The following is a 25287-nucleotide window of genomic DNA, read 5'->3' as shown; positions in this document are numbered from 1 at the left end:
TCAACAGATATTATCTAAACATGATAAATTAATAGATAGGGGACTATTAGCATACTATTTCAACTATTGAAGGAGCTACTGTAATAAAACCGGAAGCTATGAAAAGAGAGCGCCTCCCGGGAGTAAGATTCAGTATGAGAAGGGGAGCGGTGAGGCGGCTCTTCTCATCACAAGACCATCCCCAGGGTTTCTTTTCTTTTTCTTTTTTTTTTTTTTTTAACAATACGCACAGAGTGCCTTGAAAAAAATCAAAATTTAAAAATTCAAGGTACTACACTCCACCTAGTATGTTGTAACCGTCTCAAAGCTATGTAAGTTCAACCAGTTTTTCTTATGAAGGAGCAACCCTAATTGTATTTTTCAGAGGTCTTCTTTCCTTCTCTCTTCTCTCCTCATTCAGTCCTTGGGCTCTGGAAACATCTAAAAGGAGTATTTCACAGCTTAGCAGAATAGTGTGGAAGGCATCCCACTGCCCTACCCCTGCAGGGCTTAAAGGGGGACCCTAAGGAAGGCTCTGAGTAGTCACAGGCCATTAGACCCACTTACCTTCATCTGTGCCCCATCCCCTTCCTGCCCTGCACTACAGCCCCCTGCAGAGCTCGGGGGAAAATGCTCAGTCGCCGCCTCCAGCAGTAGCCCCGCCCACAGCTCCCAGCTGGATGCTTACACTTACGCGCTGAAAGCACGCCCCTAAATTGGCTGTGTTGGTCCCTTTAGAACTGAGTCAGTGCCTCGCCCTCAGTGGGTTCTCAACACCCGCCTGGTGAAAACCTCACTGCCCAGAGCGGAGACAGATTGCCAGCAGGAAGGAAGAGATTCCAAGCCAAAGGCCACAGAGCGAGCAGCAGGGAAGCCTCCTCTGCCCCCCAGTGCCTCAGCAGCCAACCGGGTTCAGGCGGACCGAGAGGACCGCCTTTGTACCTCGTTCCGTCCGTTGTTCGCGTACCCGAAACGCAGACGGAAGGGGGCTCCCAGGACGGCCTGGAGGGGGCGTTGCGTCTGCTTCCCTGCCTCTGGCTGATGAGGACAGACAAGATGTGGTGCCAGGAAGCTCACCAGCAACGCCCCTGTGTGCCTCACACTCTGCCACAGACCAGAGTAGGTGGCCTTTGAATGTTCATTTAATTTTTGTTAATGACCCCGCGGTAGATCATTTCTGTTTCTACCATGTTTGCTGGACAAATCTGCTGAGCCTTTCTGCTGATCTGGTGCCGTGCCTGTGGGTACCCCAACTTTCCTCTCCCATTAGAGACCTCCAGTTGCCAAAGTAAGAGTCTCAGGGTTTTTGTTTGTTCTGCTGTTTGTTTTTAAGAGTCTGTTTTGGACGATCCCTGGATTGGCATTCTATTGTATTGACCAAGCGCCATTTCCCAGAATCACAAATAAAATCATCAAAGTCGGGTTGGAGGTTGACAAGCCTTTCTACAAGCCAGAAATCTGTTCCCTATCTATGGAAGAATAATGTCCTATTACAGTGAACAAGCAATGGACAAAGGAGAAATGGTGTGTGCTGTGGGGAGCATTATTCAGCCCTCCTATCTGTGACAGCCACCAAAGGCACCAATAATGAACAAAGAGAAGAGTTACAGTGTAGACAGGTCGATGGGAAACATGTTGGGGCCGGCTCTTACAGTGACTTAAACAGCTCCTACCCTGCTTTGCCCTGATTCTGGGATCTATCTGCTGGACTCGTTGAATCACTTTTTTTTTTAAGATTTTATTTATTTATTCATGAGAGAGAGAGAGAGAGAAGCAGAGGGAGAAGCAGGCTCCCCGCTGAGCAGGGAGCCCGATGCGGGACTCGATCCTAAGACCCTGGGATCATGACCTGAGCCGAAGGCAGATGCTTAACCATCTGAGCCACCCAGGCGCCCCTTGTTGAATCACTTTCAACAACACAAGCTGATCCTGCTAACCAGGAATCCAAGAAAAAGAAAGCGAGTTATTCTTTCCCATTGTTAATAACTTCTTCCAGTCCTTATGAGAGTGTTCTTCTTTTGCAATACTTTGCGTATCAATCACAGATTTTCTTCTCAGGGCTCGTTCATTGAACAAGAACGTATTGAGTGGTATATTGTGGAATACATGGAGTATATGTGGACGTGCTAAGGGATGCTTACAAATACACACATGGCTCTCCCTTTGGTGTGCTCACTTTTCAGACCATCTCCTAATCACCCTCTTAGAAAAACAAGCACGAATCCATGAAGACACTGAAAATGGCACAATGTTTAATTTCCCTTTCCTTCCAAGGCATTTAATTTTCAAAATGATAATAGAGCATTTTTTCTAATTATAAAAATAATGCATGCTCAGCTCACTGTAAAAAAAAAAAATCAGTACAGAAAGTAAAGAGCATCCTAAATCTATCATTCAGAACTTAATTAGCATAGTATGGGGTAGATCCTTCCATGTTTTCTTCTATGTATATATAAACATTTCATTTTCAAAAAAGGATCACACATTCTATTTAATAACCTGCTGTTTTCATTTAATATGTTATAGATGTCACTCCTTTAATTTGGATCTACATTCATTTTTTTTTTGGATCTACATTCATTTTTATTTTATTTTAGAGAGTGTGCGTGTGCACACACTGGTAAGTGGGGGGAGGGGCAGAAGGAGAGAATCTTCAAGCCGACTCCCTGCTGAGCGCAGAGCCTGAGGTGGGGCTCCATCCCACAACCCGTGAGATCATGACCTGAGCCAAAACAAAAAGTCAGTCTCTCAACTGACTGAGCCACCCAGGCACCCCTAGCCTTTTAAATGGCTATATGAGGGGTGCCTGGGTGGCTCAGTCAGTTAAGTGTCTGCCTTCTGCTCAGGTCATGATCTCAGGGTCCTGGGATCAAGCCCCACAACAGGTTCCCTGCTCGGCGGGGAGCCTGCTCCTCCCTCTGCTTCTCCCCATGCTTGTGCTCTCTCTCTGGCTCTCTCTCTCAAATAAATAAATAAAATCTTTTAAAAACATTTAAAAAATGGCTATATGAAAGTACCACAATTTATTTATCCAAGCTCATATTTGTGGCATTAAGGTTACTTTCAATTTTTTGTATGATGAACAATCTTATGTGTACAACTTTATTGTTATCATAGTGTATTCAGAGCATTTTTTACAAATGCTCATTAAATGCCATTCATTGGACCACAAGGTCACAACCTGGTATTATTTGAGACCCTGTCTCATCTGTATAAAGCAGAGAAAGGAACAGAGTGACAGGCAAGACTATCTCAAGACTCAGAATTATCTCGGTGAGCAATATCAAAGTAGAATGTTCAAGAAAACAGCAGAGGAGGATCCTGTTTGCCTTTGCTCTTTGTTAACTTTGCAGTAGTACTCAGGGTCATAATCGCTGAATTGTTTGGTTTTTTTTAAGATTTTATTTATTTATTTGACATTGGGAGAGACAGTGAGAGAGGGAACACCAGCAGGGGGAGTGGGAGAGGGAGAAGCAGGCTTCCCGCTGAGCAGGGAGCCCGATGCGGGGCTCGATCCCAGGACCCTGGGATCATGACCTGAGCCAAAGGCAGACGCTTAAGGACTGAGCCACCCAGGCGCCCCTGAATTGGTTTTCTTATGGCAAAACAGAATTAATGATACTACCTGCCACTCAGGGATACTTGTGCAGATTGAACATCATAATGTGCCTAAGTACTTAGCACAGTGCCTACCTACAGTCCGTGCTCAGTAGAGGTAGCTGTTATCATCATAGAGAAACCTCAAAATCTCAGCCAGTAGTCTTCCAGGGAACAAGGATCACCGTTGATTTCTAGGCTTTTCGAGGAGATGTCCTTACTGGGGACATGATTTGACTCCGGGTGTGACCACATCCATAAAACAGTAGACAGTCCTCTCCTGGGGTGAAGTCTGTTGGCCCCTCCCTCCTCCCCCAAGCCAAAGGCTTTCCTCAAAAGGGAGTTGTATTTCCAGCTCTTGGATGTCATCCTTGGTGCCCATAAAACCCTCAAGAGTTATTTTTAAGTGCTCAATTCCAAAAAAGCTCTTACAGACTATATGAGTTTTTTGTTGTTTTTTTGTGTTTGGTTTTGGTTTTGGTTTTTCTGTGTGTGTGTGTGTGTGTGTGTGTGTGTGTGTGTGAAAATAGTAAAAACTTCACAGGGAGGTCTTAGAACTGAGGTCTTTCTCACTTCTACTCTAGTTCATCTCCTCTCTGTCTTTCCCCAGGGAGAATGAGTGTTAAACCCTGAACTTGATTCCTCAAACAACCCCATAAAATAGGTACTATGTCCATTTCACAGATAAGAATGCCAAAGCTATGGCAAATAAAACTACCCGTCCACATCCAGGAAATGGCCAACCCAAGATTCAGACTTTTCCCTGATTCCAAAGCCCAAGGGCTAACAACCTTAAACTTGAATGCAAATGAGAATCACCTGGGGATTAAGTCCGGCCAAGATCCTGGAATCTACATAGTCACAAATACCCAAGTGATTGAGATCCAAGAAGATCCAGAGGCCACGTCTGGAGAAGCACCGCCCTTGGCCATACAGCATTTACAAAGCCCCTTTCTGAGGCAGGGCCCTCCAAGGCCATAGGATTTTTTTCTCCTGGTCATCATCAAAGCAGCTTTACCAAAACTTCAGTACCCCTCACGATGGAGGGAGCCATGTGTATATTTGCAGACTTACAAAATGGATCCCAGAACCGTGGTTGGGACACACCCGGTTTCTAGGTGATTCTGCGTTATCTGTTGCAGTCATCTTTATCACCTCCCCAGGATAGAGTCAAGTCAATTGCAGAGGGCTTTTCTTCTCTGGAACCCTAATCCTCCACCCTCCGTGCCATCATACCTTGCCCCTACTGACCCAGGTGGCTTTGCTCTGTCACAACAGGCTTCTCATGCATTATGTCAGTGTGAGAGAACACGGTAAATTGGGAATATCTGTGATATTGTATGTGTAATAGAGGCAGCGTGGGGTACAGCAGTCGTTCAAACTCGAGTCCGCGAATGCTTAGAGAGCCGCCAAGGTACAATGCAGAGAAGGGGTGGGGAAGAGGGGGAGAGCCGGGGCAGGGTGGCTTCGGGGCCAGAGACCAAGGCAGCTGCCCTCAATTCTGCTTCCCTAAGAGAATCACTTGACAAAAGTTTTTCTCTGGGGAAAAGAGAAAAGCTGGTGGAGAAAGAACATGAGTCTAGCCCAGAATTCTAATCCAGGTCTTCGGCTAACTAGCTGGATGACTTTGGGCAAACTTTGTCTCCCTGGCCCGGGGGAACTTACCTGCCAACAAAGAAAACCAAAAGGTTGGCCTTGTTGATACCTGTCTTAGTCTGTTAGGGCTGCCATGACAACGTGCCACTGACTGGGTAGCTTACACGGCAGAAATAGATTTCCTCACCAGCTCTGGAGGCTGGAAGTCCAAGATCAAAGATGTGGGCAGGTCTGATTTCTCCCGAAGCCTCTCCCTTTGGCTTGCAGATGGCCATCTTCTTGCTGGGTCTTCACATGGCCTTTGTTCTCTGCGTGCATGCCCCTGGGTGTCACTTTCTTTTCTTAGAAGGACACCATTCCTGTTGGGTCAGGGCCCCACCCTTATGATCCCAGTTTAACCCTAATTACCTGCTAAAAAGCCCTATCTCCAAATACAGTCACATTTGGAGGTGAAGGCTTCAACATAGGAATTATGGGGACACGATTCAGTCCATAACTAGGCCTAAGGCTCCTTTCAAAAAGCACAGGGAGGTTTACTAAGCATCTTCTATCTGCTGAGCCCTGATCTAGGTGTTTGGGACACAAAGGCTTACCAGCAGGGGCCTTTGCCCTCAGAGGGCTTGCTGTATAGAAGGACTGGGTAGCTCTGATAAGGGATGATGGGGGCAGAATGCAGGCCTTCTGGGGAAGTGACTTGAGAAGACATTTGAAACATGAGGGTGTTCAGTGGCTAGAAAATGGCGGGAGGGTGCTTCCAGGAGCAGGGAGGCAGGCCTGGAGGATCCATTCTGAGGCCTGCAGGTCACATTAAGTGGGAGGGGAGGGACCCCTGAGGGGAGGCTGAGTGGTGAGGAAAGGCCCTGCAAGGCCTGGTGGGTGTTGTTGAGCTACGGGGTTGATTCCATAGCAAAGTCTCCCCTAAAAAGTTTTCAGCAAAGCACAGTCTTTTCACTTCTGCATTATAGAAAGCCCTAAAATTCTCCAATTCAAGTGATCTCTGGCTCTCCCTTATTACTATGTCATTTGTGGCTAACCGATGTCAGCCAATCAGTGATGGATCACACATTTACTAAAGGCATTAATTCTTGGCTACTTCTCTGACAGGGGCAGTAGAGCGTGAGTGTGGGTGTGAGTGTGTGTGTGTGCACACGCCCATGTGTGTGTGCTTGGTCAGACCTTGATTATAAATTGCCTTCTGGACTCTGCGGTCCGCTTCCCTTTGGTCTGGAGAGGAAGCATATATCATACTTGAATGTTTTATTTCATTACAACAAACATCCATATGGATAGTTAGGATGAGGGCTATTAAATTTGTGGTAATAATGGCAACGGAAAGTCTCACGGCCCTGAACTCCCTGCTAACAACTCACTCAAGTCCATATCCTGAGGAATAAAAGCTTCCTTGTTTCCTGGAAAAGAGAACGAGTTTAGGTTTTGAAGAGCTGTGCCTTATCGTAATTTCACAGAAGCCTGTAGAATGGTTTGGAAGAAGACAGGAGAGCATCAGCTGGGTTTTATTAGGTAATCATTAGCAAATCCCTTTTTAATAACACCGATTTTAGTACCCTCTAAGAATTTTTTTTTAATAGTCCCTTCCCTCTTGTAAATTCTGTGCTAAAAGAGGACAGGCATTAAATAAAGCTATCTGATGCACAAATAGGGGTTTACCAGTATACATCACTCAGGTAATATAATTAAAAACAAAATCTTTCCCCCAGAAAACCTCTCTATAACACTAGTAGAGAAAGAAAAACTCAGTGCTTAATTATTAAAAAAGCATTAAACCAGAACATGATGCACGGCACAGGCAACCCATTTAGAGAAGGCAAAGACAGAATGCAATTTCACCTTTTTATAAAGCCAAGCAGATGCAACCCATTAACATACATGTCTTCAGGATAAAAGGTAACTAGTCCTCACGACCATTTATTATAGACCATTCACCCTAGATTTAGCTGGTTAATTGAGGGCGACCGTCTGGGTTAATTGGTTTTATGCACAGGAAAAATAAGCTCGCCTTATCTTCATGACAGAGGAGTCATGACTTGGAGCAGGTGCCGCTGAAGGTAGGCTCCTACCCTCCCACAGAAACTGGGAGATGGGGGAGCTGTCTCCCTTGACGATTATGTTTCAAAGAGATGGCTCCTGTCCTTGAGAAAGACATTCCTGAGTCATAAAGCTGTCAAGAGCCTTATATAGTTTCTAAGAGGATTTACACACGTTGCAGACACAGAGAAAATTTACAATTGTAAGATTTCTAAATGCTCTAAGAAAAGTAGAGTGAGGGGCTAGCTAGGTACAGACCCGGTAAAACTCCACCTCGCAGCAATAACAATCATACTAACAGCAGGAAGAGTTCACATAGTACTCACCGTGTGGGAACTTATTTAACGCCCACCGCAGCTGTATAGACAAGACTAGTCTCCCCCCATTTTACACGTGAGGAAACTAGGCCAGGTCACGTGCCCAAAATCACAGAGCCAGTAAGTAGTAAAATTGAAGTTCACACCCAAACAGTCTGTGTCCATTGTCCCCAGTCTGAACCATTGGGCCATCCTGTCTCTGGGAAAAGTAAATGTTTCCATGATTTACTGTTGGTTAGTATATGTATGTGGTATTTCTGGAATAACATAGTGCTACTTCTACGATTGTGCATTCAAAATAAAAAACTAACAAACAATAAAAACAACCTGCCAATATTTATTGACCTCTTCCTATTTGCCAGGTTTTCCTGTTAAGACATAAACACCTTATAAGCATCATCTCAGTCACAATCTTCAGGAAGCCCTGGGAAGGGGGTACCCCCATTTTTCAAGTGAAGTACAGAAATGTCCAAGAACTTCTCTAGAGTGACCCAACCAGTAAATGGTGGAATTAGAATTCAAAGCCAGAGAAAATGGCTTCAGAACACATACATTTAGCAATAAATTGTATGCCTCCAAGAAAATCAGGAAATTTATATTATCAAGGAAGGCCAGTTGACTCTCAAGAAAGTGGAGAAGAGAAAGCCTGTGAATTTGAGCTTGTTGAAAGAGAAAGAGAGGGAGGGAGGGAAATGATACATATTATCAGTCTTACCCTGAACAGGAAGGGGAAGAAGCTCAGAGGCAGATGTGTGAGGCTGAATATTCAATATCAACAGAGACAAATTTATTATTTTGAGAAGTCAACACATTTGGGTTGCATGATTTGCAATTTCGTGTGTGGTAATACTTAATTTGGTTTTGCTTTTATTTATATTTGTAAAGGATTGTCATGACCACATAGTGAAGTGTTAGTCATGAGCTAGTTCATAAAATGGAAAGGCAAAAAATCATGAAAAATTTCAGAGGAGTGCAGAGAAGTTGCTAAGCTGGGGCTGGCACATTAAGATTGACACAGGATTTATTAGTTCTTGTGCAATGCACTAAGAATTGAGGATGCTGACGTCCTACCCTGCCATGCATATGGTTTTTGGGCTTCATTAATAAAAGCCTTTCAGCCTGTATGCAATATGGAATGGCTTCATGTTAAAACTGGACAGTGGATATTATTAGGATTAACAAACCAGCACCAACATTCTATTGTCAACACTTCTACCAAAGAAATGTGCCTGTTTTCTTGCTGGCAATAGATTCTGCAGTATTTCTCAATGGGGACAAGAGGAAGAAAAGAGATGTTCATGAATTAACACTCAAAATTCCTTCTCATGAATTACTTACTTCCTAGAAAATGTCACATGAGAAAGCATTGAGCCTGATGTCAATGTCCAGTCGTCTGCTGCACACAGGACTAGCACACAGGTATCAGCACCTGATTCTTAGGCCACTCTCTGCCCCTTCTCAGTTCGAAGATCTACGGGAGTAGCCAGAAGAATAGTTTAGCAAATATCCTCCAACTCTCCGTATGAAAATCAATATCTCAGTACTGAAGGGAGGTAGGACACAGAAAAAGATAGCGAGAAAGGCAGAGAATATAAAGATTTTTTTAAGTTTATTTTTTTAAGTACTCTCTGCACCCAGTGTGGGGCTCCAACTCACAACCCCGAGATCAAGAGCCTCATGTCCCTCCAACTGAGACAGCCAGGCACCCTGGTGTTTTGTTTTGTTTTAAGAAAAAGAAGAACCTAGGGGAAGAAAGGAGGAAAATGTGGCAGGACTATCTCAGATGGTACATTTTTCATTTCCCAGATACCTCTTTACATATTTGTACTACTACATATGTAATTAAAGCCAAGTGTTAAAATCTCTATCTGCGGGCGGAGGGTGAGAGAGCCCCTCACCCACCTCCACTCCTTCATGGCAGTGGAAGGAATGGAAAGCCTCTAGAAATCCACACTGAGTTTGCAAGTCACTGAGTACCTCTTCTAAGTCGCTCAAGATTTGTTCCGTCAGGTTTTTCATGAATGCCTGTGCCTGTTTTGGTTTCATTCGACAAACACCTTTTGAGCACCTATGATATCCCAAGCACCTCATTAAGCTGAGAATGCAAAGGTGAAGAGGACACAGTGTCTGGCTCAGGCCGTGCAGTGCAGCACCTTGACATCACCTGGGAGATAGACGTGCAAATTCGCAGGCTTTACCTCCGACCCACTTAGTCAAATTCGGCATTTTTCACAAGATTACCAGGTGATTCTGAGACATATTGAGGTTTGAGAAGCACTGACCTGGTGGATTATTGGCAGGGACAGGGAGGTCCTCTTCTATTTCTTAACTCCTCTGTTGTGTCGACCGAGAAAGAATTCCCTGAAAATTTAAGCCAACGGGCATTTATTTGGGCAGTTAGAATTGCAATTCGGGAGACACAGACTCAGGTAGAAACCTGACTCTTGTTCTGAGGAAGACAACAGAAGGGGCAGAATTATAAAGGCTACAGGTCAGGCGTACAGTTCGTATTTAGGTCCTCTATATACAACAGAGATTGAAAGTAGGTTAACTAGGGGGCACCTGGGTAGCTCATGAGTTAAGTATCTGCCTTTGGCTCAGGTCATGATCCCAGGGTCCAGTGATTGAGCCTCTCACTGGGATCCCTGCTCAGCGGGGAGTCTGCTTCTCCCTCGGCCTCTCCCTCCGGCTTGTACTCTTTACTTGCACACCACCATCCCACTCGAGAATCTAGACGGGCTGGTGACTGGGAGGTAGCTTCCTATCCGGCTGTCTTCCTACAGTGCTGCGGGCGGGGCTCGGGAGTGTGCTGGTGGGGATTGTGAGTGGGACGGTGGCGTGCAAGGAAAGATTTAGCACGTGAAGGTGAAGTACACCCTGGCGTTCATCAACCCACCGGTCAACTACACAACAAACAACTACAACAAATTCAGACCCTCTGATCCCCTATAAAGCCAGTGGTAATCAAACTGCAGCCAAAATCAGTATTGGACTTTTTTTCTTAATTCAGTGCCAAAGTATGTTGTGAGCATGCATTTATTTTCAGCCCAGATCCAAAACCCCTGTGGTCAGAGGGACAAACTAATGATCGCCTGGAGAGAGACTATGGCTGCAGTAGGAAAGTGGAAGTTGGGGTTTCAGATGTTGCTTCTCTAGAAACTGGGTCAAGAGGGAAAAACAAGTCAGAGACAGCGGCACACTCTCTGCCTCGGGAGCACTGTGTCAGCTGTCCAGCCACACTGGTCACTTACAGTGTACTGAATACAGCAAATCTAAACCAGCCCGAGAAAGGGCATTTGCCCACTGTTCCAGCTCTCTACACCGCATTAACAAACTATCCCAAAACTTTGTGGCTTAAAACCGTGCAAAGTTCTGCTGGAAAAACTCACACCCGTTAGGATTGCTACTGACAACCACTTTTGTTATATCTCACAATTGTGTGGGTCAGGAATTCAGGAAGGGCCCAGCTGGGCAGGTCTCCTGCTCCATGTGGCATCAACTAGGGTCACTTGGCAGCCTTCAGCAGGTGGTTGAATGGCATGGAGGGTCCAAGATGACTTCACTCACATGTGGGCCCCTTGGAATAGAAGGCTGGAGAGCCGGGCTCAGCTGGGCTTCTCTCCCTCTCCATGTGCTACCACGGCCTCACCCATGTGGTCACTCCAGCAGAGGAATCAGAAACTGCCTGTACTCAAAAGATGTTCAACATCACTAATCATCAGAGAAGGCAAATCAAAACCACAGTACAATGTCACCTCACACTCATTAGGGTGGCTACTGTTACATTACAAAAATTCAACTCAGTACATCTTAAAGATGTAATTGGCTTTATTAATCGATTCATGAGTTGGGCAGATCTCACAAGTAGAGGGGAGTTCCAAAGGGGTACAGAAAAGAAAATGTTTTTAAAGGTAGAGAGGGAGCAGAAAAAGGGAAATTACTAGCAAAGAATCCATTGTTTTAGGCATGGTCACCCGGGAGAATGGAAAGGGTCTGTTTCCTTCTGCTGCGAAGTTTCCTTCTGCTGACCAGGTAATTCCCATGCTGACTGGTTAAAGGTTAAAATTGCAGTTAGGTTGGGGCTTCTGGCTGGCTCAGTGGAGTGTGTGACTCTTGATCTTAGGATGTGGGTTCAAGCCCCACATTATGTGTAGAAAGATTACTTAAAAATAAAATCTTTAAAAAAAAAATTGCAGTCAGGTTAAGGATTAAGTCTTGGTTTACTGAGGGCACCTGGATGGCTCAATCAGTTAAGCATCTGCCTTTGGCACTCGTCATAATCTCGGGGTCCTGGGATCGAGCCCTGTGTCAGGATCCCTGCTCAGCAGGGAGTCTGCTTCTGCCTCTCCCTCTGCCCCTCCTCCCCACTTGTGCTTTCTCTCTCTCAAATAAATAAATAAAATCTTAAAAAAAAAAAAAAGTCTTGGTTTACTGACTTAGGGCTTTAACCCAACTGACACCATTTGGGGCCTGTAGTTTTACTTTTAACACTACCATCCCCCCCCCCAAAAAAGCAGAAAATAAGTGTCAGAGAGACATGAAGAAATTGAAACCTTTGTGCAGTGTTGGTAGGATCATAAGATGGTGCAACAATATGGAGGTTCCTCGAAGCTTTAAAAATAGAACTACCATATGATCCAGCAATCCCACTTCTGGGTATATATCCAAAAGAACTGAGAGCAGGGTCTTGAAGAGGTATTTGCACACCCGTGTTTATCGCACTATAACCCAAAACTGGGTTTGCCTCTTGGTGGGTGCTGAGCCAAAAGACAAACCAGGCCAAAGAGTAGAAAAGGAAGACTTCACTTGCAACAAGTAAGAACACTAGGGATATTTCCCAAAGCAGCATCTCCCTGAACAACAAAATTGGAGCAGTTTTAAGCTAAGAGTACATGCATATTCATGGAAGGGCCGGGCCAAGGAGCGTCCCATATGAAACTGGGGCAAAAGTCATCGTAAGTTAACAGTGTCCAGGTCCTAGGTGATTGAAGTCACAAGGCTGACAAGGGTCGGCATCATTCAGTCTCTGGCTCCAATTAATCCAGTGTCCAAGGGCTCAAAGTGGCTTATATCCTGCAAAAACAACTCAAAGAATGTGTGTGAGGTCAATTTTTCCTTTCGAAACAGCACTTAGAGTTTTACCACCAATTCATTGTCTCTGATATGGTGAGGTTATCTTCCTGGCCTGGTCGTGGCTGTTTTTTTTTACATTTTTCTGTTCCCTTAAAATCATCAACTACTGAAGTCTCTTTTTCTACAATTTTCACATATCCCAGGAAGTTCTGCAAGATATGTGCTTAGGCATAAGTAATGCTGGTCAGGCATTAATCGCAAAACATCTGGGGATCTACAATGACTTTTCTAATGTCAAGAAAGCATCAGGGAATGGGGCGTTTGGGTGGCTCAGTCGTTAAGCGTCTGCCTTTGGCTCAGGTCATGATACCAGAGTGCTGGGATCGAGCCCCGCATCGATGCGGGGCTCCCTGCTCAGCGGGAAGCCTGCTTCTCCCTCTCCCACTCCCCCTGCTTGTGTTCCCTCTCTTGCTATATCTCTCTCCGTCAAATAAATAAATGAAATCTTTAAAAAATTTTTAAAAAAATTTTTTAATAAAAAATATATGTAAAAAAAATAAAGAAAACATCGGGGAGGTGGAATTCCTGTCCCCTCAAAATCCCTTCTAGCTGGACTAAAAATCAAATTGCCGTGAGACAGATTGACAGGAGAAAATCAAATTTAATAGGTGTACTCCGGGGAATCCACGTAAACATGGAAATCCCAAAGATGGGCAAAATGGGATATAGATGTCATTCTGGGGGTAGGGGCCTGGAACATCAGGGGAATGCATATAGGGTGGGAAGAAGAGCAAATGTTTGATAATTAGATGTTTGCCCTTCCATACAGATGGGTCACTCAGATAAAATTGATCTTTGTTAATAACTTATTCTGGAAAAGACCCCCAATTTAGATTCTTCTGTGTGGTTAAGGGAGGGACAGAAGTTTCTCTTGAGCCTGCAGAGTCACGAGAAGACAGATACCATATGATTCCACTCACAGGAGCTATCTAAAGTCGTCCAACTGGTAGAAACAGAAGGAATGGCAGTTACTGAGGAACAGGGGAAGGGAGAAAAGAGGAGTGTTGTTTCAGGGATATGGAGTTTCAGATTTGCAAGATGGAAAAGTTCTGGAGATTTGTCTCACAACGATGTGAATATACTAAACACTCCTGAACTGTAATATGTCAAAGTGGTTAAGATGGTGAATTTTATTTTATGTGTTTTTGCCACAACAAAAAATAAACTGCCAGTACTCTTTTTTTTTAATTTTCTTTCCTTTTTAATATCTATTTATTTATGAGATGAGAGAGAGAGCTCTGTGAGTGGGGGGAGGGGCAGAGAGAGAGAATCTCAGACAGATGCCCTGCTGAGCAGGGAGCTGGACTCCGGGCTTGATCTCACAACCCATGAGATCATGACCTGAGCCAAAATCACCAGTCGGAGGCTTAACTGACTGAGCCCCCCAGACGCCACTGCCAGGTCTCTTAAAGCCCAGATTCAAAGGGAGAGGAACAGACACACGCGCACACACACACACACACACACCACAAATGAGAAGAAAGCTAAAGAATCTGCAGCCATCTTTAACGTGCTCTGCCCACCGTGGGGCACATCACGTCTAGAGCACCTGGGGACACCGATATTGAGACTTTACTTCAGAGGCCTGTTTCAGCCTCCTGGGCAGGAAGGCTGTCAGGAGGCCCCGTGAGAGGTGGGTGTGGTTTGAAACAATGGAGTGGGAAGAAATGACAAAGCTTATAGAGCCAATGAGAAAAAAATGGTCTGGAATGCCTCCCTTCTTCATTTTCACAACAAAGATTCGGGAGCCATTGTGCTAAAAGCTCCCACCAAGCGTTTTTCTCACCCCCACCCCTGCCCGCTCCCCGCCCAGCTATCCTGGGGCAGTGGGGGCTCCGGGCCCTAATTGAATGGGTTGATAGGAACAATGAGCAGAAGCGGACCACAGGAGACCTTTCAAAGTCCGCAAACACAGAGAAAATGCAACCACGCAGCATTTAGATAGTCTGGACAATGTGGCCATTATAAATGGTGCTCTCCGGAGCAGCAGCGATTCAAATGACAGCTCCGCAAAGGATTTGCAAAGAGCCCTTTAGAAATGGAAACATGGGCAACTCAGAGCCCCATGACGTGTTACAAGGACAAACCCGACTGAACAAAGATCCAGAGCAGTGTTGAATGACTTATTTATTCAGTCCTGCTCTGTACAAACCCGGGAGGATATGACATCTGTTAAATTGCCTCCCCTGATCTATGCAGTAGGCATGGTGCATGGGAAATGTGAGTGAAAGTTCAGAAAAGAAACAGTGTTTTACAAAGCAGGGATCACAGCGTAACCACACGCCCTTCTGCAGACAGCCCTGATGTCCCAGTCGTTGGCCTGAGGAAATGATGGCCACATCCGGAGAGGGAAACCCTGCCTTTCATCTTCTTCCACCGACCAGCTTCCCAAATCTGGGTGCAGGGCCCACACTGCCCAAGCCGTCAGGTGGGAGACGCCCCACTGCGCTTCCTAGTTAAGTCATCCTAGTGGCCTTCTCACGTTGCTGCTCCCGGCAAAGTGTTTCCCTGATACTGTGTGGGGGTGTTTGTGTTCCAGTCCCCACCAGCTCGAACATGCTGGTTATTTTTCGCCTTGCAGTCTGCAGGATTCTCAAGTACCCTGGGACTCCTGTTGCATGGTGGTGTCAGGCACTAGAAAGAAAAAAAGACACGGTGTCCAGAATGTCTAAGGAGCTCAGACTCCGAGCAGATATTCCCGGGAGGCCCCGTGATGAGCGGCCGGCTCAGGATGAGGCACAGCAACTCCCTCGTGGGCAAAATGGCAGGAGGCCCTCGCCGGAGAGTGAGGGCCTCCTTCAGTCTTGTGCCCTGGGAGCCTCCCCGGCCCCACCCAAGTCCAGCCTGGCTCTCTGGCTCCGCTCATTTCCCATTCACTCCTCAGCTCCCTGCCCAGCCTTGACACTGCAGGTGGGGAGTGCAGTTCCAAGGCTAACAAAGTCAACAAAGAAGAGACCTTGAAGAGGGAAAATGACTAATCAATGGTGAGGTCAGTGAGGGATCCAGTGAGGGATTTGGTCACATGGAGGATATGGGTGACCCAAGATGGCAGCAGATCCAAGAAGGATTGGTGGTGACTGACCCCCCTTGGGCAGCCACTAACTGAGTTAGACCCCCGATGGTGGGGTGTGAACAGGAACCTTGTGAGATTGGCTCCAGCAGTTACCTTCCTACAAGAAGGCTAAGGATCTTCCCAGGGAGATGCCTACCCGGCAGGAAGCTGCCTTCTCCTCCTCAGGCTTGGTTGTCAGTGCTGGGGGGGGCCGGGGGGTTGCTGATTGAAAGCCCCTCCAGCCCTGTCTGCTCTCTTCCCAGCCCACTGTGATGTCATAAAGCCAAATCAAGGCAGCTTAGAGCCAGGGAAAAAGTGGGAGTCTCTGGTTCCTGGATGCCAACAGATGGTTCACAACAAAGCAGGCTTTTCTATCATGAAATCAGCGGTATATTTATTTGCAGACATCAAGAAGATGAGGGCTACCTTCTTGCCTCCCTCTTCCCCTGCTTCACACAAATAGGGCCCTGGCACTTCCGTATGCTACCTGCTCTTCCGTGCGCATACCCACATTTTTAAAACCCATTCCCCTCTTCTGCTTAATGTATTTATAACCTGCACCCACTCCGCCCTCTCCCCCACCCCAGCTAGAACCTTTCATGGATTTTAGTGGAAAACCCAGACACTTTGCTCTGTGCATTTGCAATACAAAAATATTTGGAGTGAAGAATGCTAGAGCAGTGGAATCGCGGACACACAAACCCGACTTTGGATTCCATCTGGCAAGACCACCTCCGGGGCAGCAGAACAGAGAGCAAGCGCTCAAGGTTCAGAAGCACCTATAGCTGTGTGTAAAACCCACGGGTTGCCTTTGTTGCTTTTAATAATATCCGAAGAAAGCATTCCCTTCCATAGGGCTTCTACCAGCATGATGCAATCTCAGAGAATCATTACAGATTAATCATCATTAGGACATGATCACATTTCAATTATCCCCTGTGTAGTCTGGGTACATTAAAGCAACTGAGTTCTCTCGCTGAGAGAAGTTCATTAGAACCATAATGTGCATAAGATATTTTAAAGTGTTTTAAAGTGTATTGGAAAACAACAAGGGGATAAATGCTAGAAACGACAGACTCTTCCAGAGGCTTCTCTAGCACTCATTCAGAAACCATAATCTTATCTTGTGATGTGGAACGGGGGCTGTAACTAAATAACGGACCAATTGTTTTATTATCATTTGTAGTTTCTAAGTCCTCTGTGATGAAAACCCAACAGGCTGTTTCCTTTCAGCCCAAATCTGGCCATCTAGATGCATTTACCCATCTTCACAATCTGTAAGGGACCCTTACACCCTGGTTAACAGTGCCAAAGTGTATGGAAATCATCCAAAGAAAGGAGTCAATCATACTATTTGTAGTCTAGTTGTATCAATTCAGGAATCGTCCCTAATAGTGTGCTGGACAAAAGGAAAAGCAGCCTATCCCCTGAGAATTTGTCCTAAAGAAAGAATTTAAAAGAACAAACAGAGCTTTATACGCAAAGATATTTATTCTTGATAAAAAAAAAAAAAATGGGAAATCTACCTACAATCTGCCAGTGGCCAAACGGTTGAGAATGGGATACTGGGCATGGAGTGAAAGGAATGAGAATGGAATGGAATATTCTGCAGCTCTTGGAAACTGATGCTGATGGGGCACCTCGCGGGCTTAGTCAGTAGAGCATGCAACTCTTAATCTCGAGGTTGTGAGTTCGAGTCCCATGTTGGGTGTAGAGATTACTTCAAAATAAAAAATCTTTAATAAAAAGAAAAGGAAATTGATGCTGATGATGCAGAGTGGAAATGTAAAAAATTGTTTTTAATATGTTAAAAATGTCATCTATTCTGTGATTCCAACTGTATAAAATAAGTGCACATTTAGATATTGAACAGAAAGATACATAGGGAAGAAAGCAATGTCTCCTTTGCAGCTGTTACAAAGTTGATTGTATAATAAATAAATAACACTTGGAAAGCAAAGGAAAACCCTCGAGTGAGACATTTTCTGTGCCAGGCAGAAAAATTTTTGCTGCTTGGGATCATTTCACATTCTTCCTTGCTCCTTCAAAGCAGCCTATAATCTTCACCCAGATGTGGGGAACACACATGTCTGGGTGATGGGGGGCTCCCTTGCCGGAAGACTGTGCTGTTTGTTTATGGAACAGGAGCCTCAAACTTTTCAGTCATCTCTGATAACAAATCTAAAGTGCCTTCGAACCATTTGCTGGTGTGGTTTTTCTGTGACAGCTATGCACAAAAATCTTGCTGACCGAAAATGATGCATTTTTTCTTTCTCTTTCTCTTTCTCCTCCCCCTCCTCCCCCGCCCCTTTCTGCAGTTCTGCTAAGCCAATATTCTCTAGAATGAGCACAAAACAAATCAAATAACAGCTAAACAAATTGAATAAGAGCTTTTGTACATCAACATCAAGAAGGAAGACTTGGGAGAAATCAGAGTACAGAGACACATCTGGACAAGAGTGAACCATCTACTTGTCAAGGCACCTTCTAAATCTGGACGGGCAGAGATGGGAGTGATTTTCTGGAAGGAGTTGTGATAGCGGATTAAACACCAGCTCAAGGGAAGCTATCATCGAATAAGATCAGATCACATTCATGAGAAATCACATTCAGGAAATATTTTAAGAAAGAGGAATATAAACGTGCTAGAATTAACATGTAAAATATATATGTACTGAGGTTTGTAAACTGTCCTTTTTTAATCAAACCGAAAACAAAAAGCTTTAATCTTTCAACCTTATTTTAAAAAAAAGGCAGTCAATCCTAAATTATTCCTCTCTCAACAGCCAAGAGGCTGATCAAGCATCATTTACAGAGGAAGACAGCTTAGGAAAATGCCTCTGCGTATTTTCACAGGAGCCCTGATCTTTGGTTCCCCATCTCTGCCATGTGTTTATTTCACTGTGTAATTAGTTACAACCACTCCGTTAAGAGATGTAACACTTCAAACTTTTTATGGAGTCTGTGTTCAGTTTAATCTGTCTGTACAAGTTATTACTGAGAAACTGTTTCTGACGTGTACTCTAAAACTCCATCAAGCTGTATATTACAGGAAGTACATCTTTACATCATAGGTCCCCGAGGAACATAGCTATCCCTATCTTTCAGGAAACAGCATCAAGGAACGCTGAAAAATATAGAAAGCTCATTTTCACCTTGGATGCTCACATGTAATATATAGGCTGCTATCAAATAAACACTTTTTTCTAATTCTCCCTAGTAAATGCATAGGAATTTAATATACTTTATAAATAGGCATCTAAAAGCTCTCCTCTTTTTTTCCCCTCTATTTCTTTGCTGTACATGTCATCAGAAATCCACAGCCTTTCTTTCCCTTACTCACAGGTACTCATTTCTGTTTAAGAAAAAAAATCATTCCGTTAAACCTATTTCTAAATGATAGTAAGTGGTACTAACAAAATAAATAATAATAGCCTTAGAAATAAATGAATATATACTTATACAGGTCAAGAAACTTGGTAGGAGTAAGTTGCCTGTTTGTTTACTAATGTTGGTTTTTCAAGAATACTCAGATTGCTTTGAGTTGGTTGACATTTGGAAGTAGTTAAAACTGGTCAGTTGTCTTCAGCAATGTTTTGCTCCCAGGCTTCCCCCCAATCACCCTCATCACGTATCTTGCCAATATGCAACAGCAGAAAAATACATAATACTGAAGTAGCCAACGTCTTGAGAATGGGCACAAGCTTAAAACATACACGCGGGGGGAGTAATCAGTGTGAGCCAAACCATGTCCTATACCCAAGCAGAAAACACGGACATGTAGAATGCCTTCATTTTTAGACTCACAATTAAGATCAAATTAGCATACATCCCTGGAACACCAGATGGAGGATAAGACAAAAAGTGATACAGGTAGGAGGTGATTTCTCATTCCCTGTCTCTATTAAGACAACACTCCCATTTTGGCCAAATGTTCCTAGTACTAGCTATCTTCTCACCATAAATGAGATTATGTTTTAAATGGCTAAGAGTATATTACAGGTATGCTTAAATGAGTGATCCCCAAATCACAAAGATATGGGTTTTCTAAAGAACCACATTAAGGAAATACTTATTATCTCTAAAGTATGACCCATTCTGGGAGTTACCTGTTAACATTAAATATTAGCTCTCCCGCTGCATTCCCAACACCCTCCTTACTAAATTTAATTACACACAACTTTTCAAGAATTCATCTTTTATTTAAAGGGAGGTACCTCTCTATCTACAAGAAAATTAGAAAGTGTTGGTTTTCTCTAATCCATGTACATTACAGATTTAGGACTCCACTGGGAGTCCTACATCACTGATAGTGATGTTTACGAAAATGAAAAAGTGCTTCCTATCCACACACAAATATTTTGTAAAATTTTTTCCCATAAAACCTAAGTGTAATTTAGCATACCGCAGTGCTCTGAGGATGGGTCATTGATGATGTACCATTTGTACATAGGTAACACACCTGTAAATCACTAAGTGTTAAGAAGTATGTTTTTATCTTTTAAAAAGAAAAATGTGACTCCCTTTCTCATTCTGTTCTGTTGTATTGTGTCCAAAAAGTTGTGTGTAATTTTTTTAAGGTCCAGGAAATGTAAAGAAATTTGTTGGAATATCTGAATTTCTGTAAAAAAATTAAAATAAAAATAAGATTTTGTTATTTAAAGAGGGCTTGGTGATATGGCACACATTCGCTGCATTCAGAGTCTTTGTCCAGTGAGCCAGTGACAGCGTGATGATTTGATCAAAATAGCTATCTTCAGAAAATCTCTTTTGTAGGGGTGCCTGGGTGGTTCAGTTGGTAAAGCGTCTGACTCTTGATTTCAGCTCAGGTTGTGACCTCGGGGTCGAGAGATCCAGCCCTGCGTCAGGCTCCACACTGAGTGTGGAAGCTGCTTAAGATTCTCTTGCCTCCTCTCTCTCTCTCTCTCTGACCCTCCCCCCCACTCCGCGTGCACACACCCATGCGCACGCTCTCTCTTTTTCTCTCTAACAGCAACAAAACAAATTAAAAAGAAAAAAAGAAAATCTCCTTTCTGTCAGATTCCATAAAGTTCACCAACAGCAGACATTTATTAGGACCCTCGTTTAGAAGGCATGATTAACATCCCCCAGTCTCTTCTAGCCAGTATAGACATACCTCAAGCTGAATCTTCATATACTCAGCAGAATGAAATCAGGAAGTAAACAGCCAGACTGTTCAAGTAAAACTTGACCTGAAATACTCACTTAACTTTGAGTCAATCTCCACTTGGCAAATTGAAAATAGCCACCTGCTCCTCAGACATGGGCAAGCCTTTTCCAAAGGTTCATATTCAGTGTGTGCTGCCCAGGTGGGTTCCAGTACCCCCTCTGTCACTTACTAGAGGATTCTGAACACCTCTCAGCCTCAATGTCCTTATCCATAAAATGGACACAAATAATAATACTGGCCCCACAGTGTTGTAAAGACATACATTAAATTAGAGCGTTGTTATGCCTGACTGGTAAGAGATATTCAGTGAATGTTAATTCCTTGTCCTCCTACTACATGCAAGACATTGAAGGAAGAAAAGAAACATAAAATACAGCTGCTTTCAAAACACTGAGGCTAATTAGAGTAACATAAGCAGGGATTGGAAAATTAGATGCCTAGAGCAGCCAGGTAGATAAGTAAATCGACAAAGCAAAACAAGCTGGGTTAGGGAGGTAATAGGAAGTAATGGGCACTGCGGAGCATGAGAAAGCCCAGGTCCCATCTAAAGAGAAGAAATAGCCAATACGCAGTTCTAGTCATTCAACAAACATGCGCTGAGTCCCTACCCTGTGCCAGGAACTGTTCTAAATCCTGAGAAGATAGTGGTAAACTAGACAATCAAGGTCCCTGCTCTTAGAAGTCTTAGGTCCTTGTAGGAAAAGAGACCATCAGCAGAGAAATGTCAGCTAAGAATAGGTGCCCTCGAAAGAATGCAAACATGATGATGTAAGAGACATGGAGAGGCTGATCGGGGAAGGCAGCTATGAAAAGGTGGCACTTAAAGTGAGATCTGGGGGCACCTGGGTGGCTCAGTCATTAAGCGTCTGCCTTCCGGTCAGGTCATGATCTCAGGGTCCTGGGATCGAGCCCCGCGTCGGGTTCCCTGCTCAGCGGGAAGCCTGCTGCTCCCTCTCCCACTCCCCCTGCTTGTGTTCCCTCTCTTGCTGTGTCTCTCTCTCTGTCAAATAAATAAATTAAAAATCTTTAAAAAATAAAAATAAATTTAAAAAAATAAAGTGAGATCTGGGGGCGCCTGAGTGGCGCAATCAGTTGAGTGGCCGACTCTTGATTTTGGCTCAGGTCACAATCTTGGGGTCATGGGATCGAGCCCCATGTCAGGCTCTGCACTGGGTGTGGTGTCTGCTTGAGATTCTCTTCCTCTTCCTCTGCCCCTCCCCCAGCTCTCTAAATAAATAAATAAATAAATAAAATCTTAAAAAGATAAATAAATAAAGTGAGATGGGAATAAGAACAAGCCAGCCCTGTGAAGAAAGGGGGAAGATCCCATGCCACACAGGGGGAGACACAAGTATAGAGGTTCTAAGGCAGGGTTAAGGTCACTGCCCTTGAGGAGCCGCCAGGCAGCAGAGGCCAGTGACTGGAGCTAAGTCAGGAATGAGGTAGGCCAGGATGGTTGGTACTGTTGTCAGGTATGAGACAAAGCCATTGGAGTGTCTTAAGGGGAGAGAGATGCAAGCTACTTTATAATTTTAAAGATTACTCTCAGCTTCTGCATCTAGCAGTATAAACCTGATACTCTAAAAAGCCTTCCTTATGCAATACTCCCAGGTCTTGGATAAATTACAATGAGCTTATTTTTAATACACAGCTTAGCTTTCAAGAAAGTAAGAGAAATCCCAAAGGCATTAAAGAAGAAGAATAAACTGAAAACTGAGCAAGAAGTGTAAGCAAATGCCGAAACTGGGATTGCCACTACACAAACGCATATATCAGAGCAGGGAGTGGGAGGCTGAGCCTTGGGCCACTGGAAGTGGATTAGCTGAATTTGAGAGTCCCCACCATAAAGTAGGACACTTGAAAAAGGCTGCAACCTTCAGACAAGTGCAGCACGGGAAAAATGTTCATGCTAGCAAACAAAAGTCTTGTCAAGAATTCCATCTCCAGGGGCGCCTGGGTGGCTCAGTCGTTAAGCGTCTGCCTTCGGCTCAGGTCATGATCCCAGGGTCCTGGGATCGAGCCCCGCATTGGGCTCCCTGCTCGGTGGGAAGCTTGCTTCTCCCTCTCCCACTCCCCCTGCTTGTGTTCCCTCTCTTGCTGTCTCTCTCTGTCAAATAAGTACATAAAATATTTAAAAAAAAAAAAAGAATTCCATCTCTACATTAGCTCTAGATGGAGTTGGCGGGGGAAGGGGGAGAGAAAGAAAAAGAAGAATAGTTACCCTCTGAAATGTTTAACCCATGTATATGCACCCCCCAGTCTGGAATTCAATCTTACACTCTCTCTATGCTCAAAGAAACTTCAAACCAAGAAATTAAAGAATTTGCCAGAGCCCTGGTAGCTGGCAAATTCAAATATACATCTTTTCGGAAGGAGAGCACCTTTATAACAAAGATCTCACCAGTTCAGCTCCACAAAGTATGTATCCACAATTTTTTATTACTATGCATACAAATAAGCCATGAGAGAGAATCAGCAGAAATCATGAACAACAGACTTATTGCCCCATAGATTTTAGATACTGCAATTATCAGATACGGAATATAAAATAACCATGTTTTATATGTAAAAGAAATAAAGATGGTATCTAAAACATGAACAATATAAAGAAGCCAGTAGATATAATCACTTAGACTTGAAGAAAAAGAAAAAAAAATTTCTTAGAATTGAAAAATATAATTATTGAAATTTAAAATATGATGTATCAAATATAAATTAGGTATAACTAGAGAGAGAACTTGTCAACTAGAAGACAGATCTAAAGAAATTACCTAGAATGAAAATACGGAAAGCCAAGAGATTGGAATATGAAAAGCAGTTCAGCAACAGAGAAGATATATATGTCTAATCAGAGTTCCAGCAGGAGAAATAGAATAAGCGAAAGACAATATTTGAATAGAAATTGGCTGAAATGTTTCCATAAATGATGAAAGGTATGAATCCACACATAGAGGAAGCACAATAGTAATCACGCAAGATAAATAAAGAGTAAATTGAAACATGACAGTTAAGTGTAGACTGAAGAAAGAGGAAGTACCATGAAAGTAACCAAAGAGAAATGGCATACCACCTACAAAGGAATCATTTCTAAACTGATCATAAATACCAGAGACATTAGCATATATACCCAAAGTGCCAAAGTAAAATAACTCTCGGTTCAAAATTGTGTTTCAGCAAAACTTTTCTAAGACCAAAAGTGAAATACCGTCATCTTGAGATGAACAAAGCTAAAGGGATTACCAGCAATAAAGCTAACCAGAAGGAATTTCTGAAAATGAACCGAGAAGTAAGATTCAAGATGCAAAAAAGAATAGGGAGCAAAGAATTTGGTACCTATGTGGGTATATCTAAACAAGCATTGTACAAAATAATAATAAAACATCTAATTTACAGAATTAAAAAAAATGACAACTAAGATACTGGATAACAATACCGTGTCAATTGAGATGAGATGACCAGAGTTTAAGGCATTTATGTTAATTGGAAAAAGAGTTAAGATATGGATTAATAATAGTAATCACTAGCAATTGTTTATTTATAATGTGCCAGGTATGTGTACCAATTCATTTAACCCTCACAACAAACTTATGAATTAGATACTATTGTTATCCTCAGCTTACAGATGGTTTAAATAATTTACCCAAGGTCACACAACTAGTAAGCAAAGGCATGGAATTGTGGCTGCAATTCATCCATCCATCCATCCATCCATCCATCCATCCTTCAGAGCGGATGAAGCGCACTTCTGGTGGAGGCTGGGGAGCCGAGCCAGAGCCCTGGCCAGTACTCAGCAACAGCCAGAGCCGAGCCAGTGGCCTGACTGTTGCTCCTGCAGGATTTGCAGGCCATTATGTTCTGACAACCATGAACCAAACGGGGCCCCAAGCAAAATAAGTTTTTCAAAGTCTACCAAAATCTGCCTTCCGCGGTGGCTACTATATAGGTGGGTTTGCACCCAAAATGACAAAACGAGAAGCAGCATTATTACTAGGCATAAGTCCTCTTGCCAATAAAGGAAAAATAAGAGATGCTCATCGATGAAGTATGCTTTAAAGCACCCAGAGAAGGGAGGAGCTCCTTATATAGCAGCCAAAATCCCTAAAACTAAAGATTTATTAGAAGTTCACGCTAAAAAATGAAGTGTGTGATGAATCTTAAGTTCTTGTTAGTTTATGTATATGAGTGCCAGCTTTTTATAATAAAATGCCTCAAAGCTACAAAAAGAAAAGTGTAGGAAAAGGAGAACAAATAAAAAGCACAATGTAAGGGGCGCCTGGGTGGCTCAGTTGTTAAGCATCTGCCCTCGGCTCAGGTCATGGGATCAGGCCCCGCATCGGGCTCCCTGCTCAGCGGGAAGCCTGCTTCTCCCTCTCCCA

The 25287-nt window shown here is 43.7% G+C and overlaps 1 pseudogene; it reads left to right on the top strand.

Annotated features, from left to right (window-relative positions):
• Positions 1-24730: 24730 nt before the first annotated feature.
• LOC114220466 (mitochondrial import inner membrane translocase subunit TIM14 pseudogene) lies at positions 24731-25050 on the top strand (annotated as a pseudogene).
• The last annotated feature ends 237 nt before the right edge of the window (positions 25051-25287 follow it).

This window comes from Eumetopias jubatus, unplaced genomic scaffold (genome assembly GCF_037043125.1).
Source record: "Eumetopias jubatus isolate StellerSeaLion01/CBP00866 unplaced genomic scaffold, mEumJub1_p1.0 scaffold_14, whole genome shotgun sequence".
Lineage (NCBI taxonomy): Eukaryota > Metazoa > Chordata > Mammalia > Carnivora > Otariidae > Eumetopias > Eumetopias jubatus.
This window is presented reverse-complemented; position numbering and strand designations above follow the sequence as displayed.